A 9,017-nucleotide genomic window follows, 5' to 3' on the forward strand; every position below is an offset into this window, starting at 1 on the left:
ACAACATTTGCTTGTAGACTAAAAAAAATGTTTTCTATATTTTTTAAATAGAAAATATTTAGTCTAGAATATAACATGGACATATGTATTGACTATATATAGAAGTTGGGTGTTATTTTAAAATGACATATGTATAGAGGTTTTTCAATCATTACTTCACTGGCACAAAACATTTATAACTGCAAATACTTTCTTTTAAAAGCAAAACTAATAAAAGCGTGTACAACAAATGTATTTTGATATATATTATATGCATCAAGTTATAAAGGTTGAAAACATTGCAAAACTGTTTTGAGCAAAAAATTTAACTTCATGATCTTCATCTTGACGTCAGTTCAGTGCCGGTCCTGAACACAAGCAAAAGAAGTATGGGCTTCCAGCCGACATGATAATAAGTATTTTCGCGGCCACATATTTATAAAAAGTGACTTTAGCCTAGTGGTTCTAAGAGAAATTACCAGTGCTGGAGGTGATGGGTTCAATTACCTTTGAGATCTTTTTGTTTTATTTTGACCCAAATATAAAATGGGACACGTGTCACCTCCATAACGCATGACTTGATGACGTGGCATCATAGGAGAGAGGCGAACATATTTTTATATAGATAGATTACAATAGTTATTGTTTTCAAATTAAGCATTTAGATTGTTTGTGTAAATATTTTTTATTGTTTAAAGCATGTATAAATCTTGAATGGCATATTATGTATATTTTGTTTGTTTTTCTGTTGTACATTTCTTTTAATTACACAAAAACATTTACACTAATAATAATGTGATATATTTTTAATATGATATAGAAGGGGAATGTGTGTTCACCGATCTTTCTAAAAAAAATGTATTTACCATTTTATCTGTTCAAAATGGTTTTGGTTTATCTTATTTACATCACATATATCTTAATATTTACAATCTATTAAAACAAAATCATAAAATTGGATCCAAATTGATTCTAGGTAGAATATTTTTTTTAACTATAATTTCTATAATTCTATTAACTTATACTATTTCTAACTACTCACATTTAAAAATAGTCTAACTATAGCTACAAATAGATTTTTTTTTTTGAAATAATACGACCTTTCATATTTTACTAAGATTCTCAAATAACCAATTTGATTTACTTAATTTCTATTATTTTATTTCCTAAATCCTCTTAAAGCATTTCCAAAATCAGGTCAAAAATATTTAATCTCTAATACTTTATTTCCAAAATCCTCTTAAAGTATATTTTAATATGAATATTCAATTAAAGTTACTTAGTTTCTACTCATATAATTTTATTAACATTTTTATATTTGCTGTAACAAAAAACATTAAACCATTGATCACAAAATTTTCAATGTGAGATTTTTAATAGTTTTAGTAATTTAGAATCATTTTTAAAAATTCAATGCAAATTTCAAAATTAAAATATTCAGCTCTCAATACTTTTTCAATGAAAATTTCAAATTAACATATTTATGTATTTTATATAGTATGCTTAATTTAAATAATATATATATATATATATGAATATCTATTAAATGATACAAAATTTCATTATAGAACTTTTAAAAGTTTTGGTACTTTATAGTCATTTTAAAAAATTTAAAATATAACATATAAGAAAATATATATATATTTTTATATTATATGGTTAATGTGATTGTTTAATTTTTTAATAATATATAAACAAAATATGATGGAGGATACAAAAACTATTATCAAATCTTTATTATTCAAAATTATTAATTGTTGTATATATGTTAATCATATTAGGTAATTTGTAACTTTTATTTAAAGAAAAATAGAGAATATTATTTTATGCACTTCTAATCAATTTGATAGTTAATTTAATAAAAAGTATAATATGTATTTAGATGTACCAACATATTTTTTTAAGAATTCTAATAATCATCATAGTGATGACACGAGGCTATACTCAAAGGTTGTAATGCTACTCAATTAATATATAATGGAGTTAGTTATAAATCATAACTTTTTTACTAAACATTTTCCATGGGTATGAACTTACAATAGTTCAATATATATTATTAATTAATATATATTGAAACTTATAATGTATTAACATTAATCAGTGTATAACCTAGAAACCAATCTTGATACAACAACAACAGTCTATCATTTAGAAAAGTAATAAGTTTTTCTTTCTTTCATCCAATTTTATTGAGAAGTCCTTTAAAAAGTTAATTAATTGATAAAATCATGATTTGTGGATATAAAACCAACAGGGGATACTAAAGCTTCACCAAAACCTCCGGTAAATAATAAATAAAAAAACAGTTTACAAAAAAAGAAAATAATAATAAAAATATTATATGTTTTGTCCGCATATCTAGATATAATATTTTATATCATTATAAGTAAATATATTACCAGTTACAAGATCTTCATAATAAGTTACTGTTTATTTATTCAAAATATTTAGTAATAAATTAAACGTCAAAATTTTTATATATGACGAAATTTTTTATCACATCATAAAAAATATTATTACGTAAAATAAATGTGAAAACAGTCGTGTGTTGAAATATTTACTAATAACTTAAGTATCAAAAATTTTATGTTTGACAAATTTTTTATCAAAATAAACATGAAAATATTCACATATATATATATATATATATATAATTTATATAGTCTCTATAATGTCTATCACATCCAAATGTATTTGTGACGCGTAAACCAAAACTAAAAGAGTGAGTTACCATATAAGACACATTTGACTTTTCTTTTACATATAAAGACATATTTCACTTGAAGAAAAATTTATGCATCTGTTTAGGTAAAAGATGACGAAAATGCCATGTTCGTGACATGATATATGCTCACAAACAATTCAGACTAATGAGAAAGTGACCGTAAATAAATAAATTTAAATGGGCATTTAATAGTTAGATGAAAAATGTTGATGAGTTTAAATCTAAGCCATCAGATCTACATAGAAAAATTATATTCAACGCTGGATAATATATGTTATATTAAAATTCCTTTTGTTTTATTATTATTCATCCACCCCATCAATCTGAAATTGTTTGAATTTCAAATTTAAAAATACAAAAACAAATATAGTTGCTATAATCAATTGTAATTTTTTTGTTTCTATATTTTGACATCCATATGGACAAATATGCATATTGATATATTTTAGTAATTAAAAAATCTAACTTCTGGAAAAAACTTCAACAATAAAGAAGAATGTGCGATATGGACATTGTTGTTGTGGACAAGTTCTGTGTGTACAAGTAATTGATGGACAAGAAAGTAGTGGACAGATGAGTTGTGGACAAAAAGTATATAAAGATAAGTTGTGGATGTTTCAGTTTATGACCTTAATGTGTAATGATATGTGATTAATTTCATGGATTGGAGGAGAATAAACTGATATTCAGGATGGACGAATTTTGGAAGAAGTTATGGACGACTAGTTGTACATATTGTGGATATGTGAATTTGTGGACGACGAGTTGTAGATGCTAAGGTGTGAATGCCGTTTGTGTACGAGTTGTATTCCGAGTTGTGGATGTCATCAGCTAAATATATTAGAAAAATCTAGATCCGAGAAAAAAGTAAATCAATTGAAAGTACTAAATATGTGAAACAATAAGCAAATTAGAAGGATTCCAACTAAACAAACCTTACACGACAAAAATTACGGTTCGTTACAAATATACCAGATGAAAAAAAAAGAAATATACCACATGAAAAAGATAAATTTACGTTGACACTAGAATTTAATATGAATTGGAACTTAAAAAATAGAGTTTTACCAAAGAGATAAACAATTATTTTCTAGGAAGAAATATAAATGTTTTAGGTGATACCAAAGAGATAAAGATGGTTTCAGTGAAATGAAAAAAAAAAAGAAATTTGTCAGATGTGATTGGTTAGAAAAAAAAATTTCTAGTTTGTTTTTACTAGAAAAAAGTAATATATAAAAGATTGTTTTCTTTTGATAAAAAAATAATTGTTTTCTTACTTTAAAGAGACCAATTTGGTTAAAGGGTATGTTAGTAAGCTCTTCAAACTATGCGTCTGAAAGTGAAATTTTAAAGTGAAAAAATGTCTTTGACTGTAATTTTCTCAAACTAAAATGGTATATGTATCAAATATGTACTACAAGTGAAGTAAATTAAATTTATCAAAACACAAATATAATTAAGTTTTACAATTATTATTTTAAAATAGTATATAATGTACTTTATTTTATTAATGTTTATGTGTGCTTCCGTTTTTATGTAACGTGAATGTACCTAATGTTAAGCTCAATAAAATGATAAGATGATAATATTTATCTATCATGCATAAGTATGTATTATCAAAAAATATTAATGTTTTATATTATTCAAAAAACTACTTTTTTCTTTTAACTGAAGAAATATATATATAGATATTTATATCTGTTTTCTTAAATTTAAAAAAGTTATGATAGGAAATATTTTTGGATAAACTGTAAATACTTTTAGATAAAGATAATTATCAAAATATTTTGAATGTTTTCTTTTAATTTATGATTAATTAAATATTAGTAAATTTAGTTATTTATTAAATTACCAAACATTTTGGCTATTCTAATTTTTAACTTAAAGTTCAAGCAAAAAAAAACTCTCTGAAAATAATAGTATAAATAGAATAAAATGATATATAACTACTGGGTTAAAGGTAGTACAATTGACTTGGAAAATCAAAGAAATTTTGTATTTTATAAAGAATGAAAAAAAAATAAAAGTGTGAATGTATTATATTGAGAATTGATTAAACCTTGCATCTGTTTAGACCATCTCCAACTCATTTCTATAATAGAGATCTCTAAAATAGAAAAAAAAATGAAAAATTACCAAAAATACCACATTCTTAGTAACATTTTTCATGTTTGTCTTAACTAGTTTTGCTCTCACTTTTAAAAAAAGGAAAAAAGACATTTATAACCATATGGTTAACTAATATAGATTTAGCCATTTAGGGTTCAGAGTTAAATGGTGGGATAGAATTTTTGGAATGTAGCGTTTAGGGTTCTAATAAATATATTAAAAAAAATTAAATTAATTAAAAATAGTTTTAAAAAGAAAATTTGAAAAACAAATTCGAAAAAAATTAAAAAAAAAACAATTTATAAAAAAAAGTTTGAATTTGAAAAATTATAATTCAAAAACATTTATAAATTTTAAATTTTTTTTATTTTTATTTTTTATTTATTTATTTAATTTTCTTTATGTTTAAAAAACTATTTATTTAAATTATTATTTATTATATATTGAGTAATAATATAAGAGTTTTTTGCCTCTTAATGAAAAATGTATTTTGAAAATGTCTCTTTACTGATGGTAAACATAAATAATGGTACTACTTTGACATGAAAATTCCCCAAAAAAATTAGAGATAAAGTTTTTGATCTAATGTGTTCTTCTATGGTAGAGAATTGTTATATTTGCTTCTATAAATAGAAGAATGTTATTTTTATCTCTATATTTATTATAGAAAAACATAGTGGAGCAAAAATTTCATCTTTATTTTTTTCTTTTATTTTAGAGATTTCTATTATAGAGGTGGGTTGGATATGCTTTTATAGGTATGTTATATACTATTTTTGATCGCTTTTATTTTGTGATTTACGATAATTATGGATAGTTTAAATGAAAATTTGATATACAATAGCTTATTGTTATGTAATAAACTAATTTGCTAAACTATAGCTTAATACATAATTATTATCTAGTAAAACGTATGTTCAAATAATAACCATGCCTATTAAAAAACATTCATATTTCTGCAATTGAACTTATGAAAAGTTGTGTTCCAAAAAAAAAAGAACTTATGAAAAGTAAAATTAAATAAACGATAAAGAGATTCTCAGAAAACAATAAATATGTCAAAAAACGATAAAGAGCATATGTAGAACTTTCGTATGTTTGGAATAATATTTTTAAACCAAAACTAAGAAAAAAACACTACGTAGATTAATATTAAACCCTTTTAAAATTATATAATAAATAATGGTTTATATGTATTAATTTGTATATTCTATTTAAAACTATATATAAATAAATTTAAATATTCATTAAAAGTACAAAGACTTTAACCTGTTTAAATTTTAACATGAGAATTCGAACGTAAAAAAATATTTCACAAATAATATTATATAATAATATAGATAACTAAAACTAATGATTTAGGTAAAAAAGCCTTGTTCTAAAATGCGACGATTTTAGCCAATTACGCGGCGAAAAAGCATTCCACAAACCTTGACCTTGGCGATTCTATGTTATTTGGCCATAAAATTGGGGAAAAAATATTTGGATTTTGAATAACAAAGAAAAAAATGTTAAACGACGCGAACTACCGGAAAATTAAAGAATTATGTTGAAAAATCTGAAACATCGGATATTAGGGTTGCAGGTTCAATGAGGAAGATGAAGAGAACATGACTTCTATACCCTTCATTAACAAACAAAAAAAGAACTAATGGGTCGTCGAACCGCGTTCTGATACCATTAGTCGCTGGACTACATCGATTCATTGTTTGTATTTACTATTTATATTCTATATAAAAAACACCGATAATAACGATAATAACATCCCTGCGTACTCCCCAATTGTTTTCAAGGCCCGGGTCGGTCGCACCCTAGCGAGTTTCGTAACAAGAGTAAAAGCAATTAAAAATATTACAAATTAGTAAAACTATTAACTAAAATTATTGGAAACATGACAGATAAACAAAATTACCTAAAATCATGAAGAACATGACAAATAAGCAAAATCAAACAATACTATTAGTTAAAATTATCGAAAACATGAAAATATACAAAATTATCTAAAATAAAAAAGAACATGAAAATCTATTTAATCCACTTTATAAATAATAGTACATTATGGTATAATATCTTCATAAACAAATACCAAAAAGAGAGAAAGCATATAAATATATTTTTTAACATGATACAAGATACAATTAGACAACATAATTTTAACCTAACAAACAAATAATTTTTCTATGTCAAGATCAGTATTTTGAAAACCAGACCGGCCAGTCGAACTGTTCCGACCGTTACTAGTTGAAAAAGCTAAGTCTGGTTCAATTTAAAACCCATATTTGAGAAAAATGGTGAAACCGGCTGAAACCGGTAACCGAGGTTAACTTCAAAACTCGGTCCTAAAAAATCTAACACATAATTAATATGTTTTCAGTTGTTATTAAAATTAATATTTCATAATCAATGTTTGAATATCACTATTTCATTCGTTTTACTTTTAGTTTTATTTAATTTTCTTAAGAAAAAAATATTAGAAATCTCTTTTTGTCTCTCATATTATATTCTCATTTTTTCATGTTCATAAAATTTAGGACTTTAGTTGTATAAATAAATAAATACTGTAATTTAAATGGTCAATCATTTAGTTTTTTTTATCAATTTTAATTATATATATATTCATTTGTTTACTGTATATATAGCTAAATTTATGCTAACACATACAAAGGCCTCTAAGAGATTGGTGAGAGAAAAGGAAAAAAAAAACAAAAAAAAAAACTAAATGAAAAATCAAATAAATAATGGTGTTATAAAATTTGTTAGAGCTGAAACTCAAAGGATGTGTTCTTGATGAGAGAAAAACAATTGTGAGAAAAAGTTCTTAATTTTTGTAAAGAGGGTATACAAAATGACAATTCATGTTACAACTAGTTTTATTACAAAGTTGAAATAACTGTAAATTTAGTATGAAAAATTTACTATTTAAAATACTTTTTAAAGGTTCTTCGTATTAATTTTTTTTTTACATAAGACAACTGGAATATAAAAGAAAATAACAAAAAACCATAATAAATCAAAAGAAATCGGTCTCATCCAAACCGGGTTAGCCGGAACCAAAAGGCCATGTCGACTAAGCCCACCGCCAGATAGGAATCCAAAGAGCTACGCCAAGTAGCTGAGCGATTTCCACCGAGAGAAGACAACCGATCTACACAAGAAGAAGCAGAGAGTAAGACAGCCATCGCCACTAACACACAAAAAGAGAGAAAGAAGCGCAGCAGTAGAAGAAACACAACATATATAACGGTTTCACCGGTTCAGAAATGGCAAGTGGATTGACCTAGGTTGTACACTTAAACAGTCTCGCCTCCACCGCTACCAGAAAAACCCTAACCCTAAGTTTACATGTAGTCCTTGAAACGAGCATTGATAATAGCGGAGGGATCCAACGGTTCAGATCTGAGGTTTAATTCACCTTCTATGTTGTATCTCGTCACTGGGAACCTTCCACCGACACGCCGCGAGATCGGAGAAAATTGAACCGCTGTGGATCTGCGAAAAAAACCGAAGTCGGTTTGGGGTAACAAAAGTCGAACCTAACCCCACAGATCAGAGCGATGAAGCCAGAGATAGAAGCACTGTCAGAGACCACCGTGACACAACAACCACCTCAGATATAGCCAGAGCCGGATAGGACCCATGTCAGTAAAACATTGGTTTTGGTTCCCAAAATTTTTGGAAGGCTTTTACAATAGGTATATGTCTCCAAGTTTTGAAAAAAGATTTTTACTACAGTTCTTAAAAATGTTTCAACCTCCTAAAATCTCAAATTCGGTCTTGGATCAAAGATATTTGGAACCACTGTGACACAACAACCGCGTCGGATTTAAAATACACTTTCAACAATTCCTTTTTGTTTATACAAATCTTTTTTTTGTCTTTTTTTTTTGGGAGTTTGTACAAATTTGTGTGCTTTTCTTCAAGCTTCCCGGATTCTCAAGGTTCACTGCTTGTATTGTCCCTTGTAATCTCTTGTTCATTATCTTGATAATAATATTTACATTTCTAGATAGCAAAAGAAAAAAAACACTTCCAAATGTTTTCGTTAAATGATTATAAGGATCCATGACTCTACCCGTTTCGTTCGGTTCCACTATTCCATTATGATTCTCCAGTGCAATAATATTGAGCAGGTAAGTGAAAAGTTACTGTGGTTTTCACCTTACTCTGCCCAATATCCACAAATGGTTATCACTTAGAGCATCTC

The sequence above is a fragment of the Brassica napus genome, chromosome A9 (assembly GCF_020379485.1).
Source record: "Brassica napus cultivar Da-Ae chromosome A9, Da-Ae, whole genome shotgun sequence".
In the NCBI taxonomy this organism is placed as follows: domain Eukaryota; kingdom Viridiplantae; phylum Streptophyta; class Magnoliopsida; order Brassicales; family Brassicaceae; genus Brassica; species Brassica napus.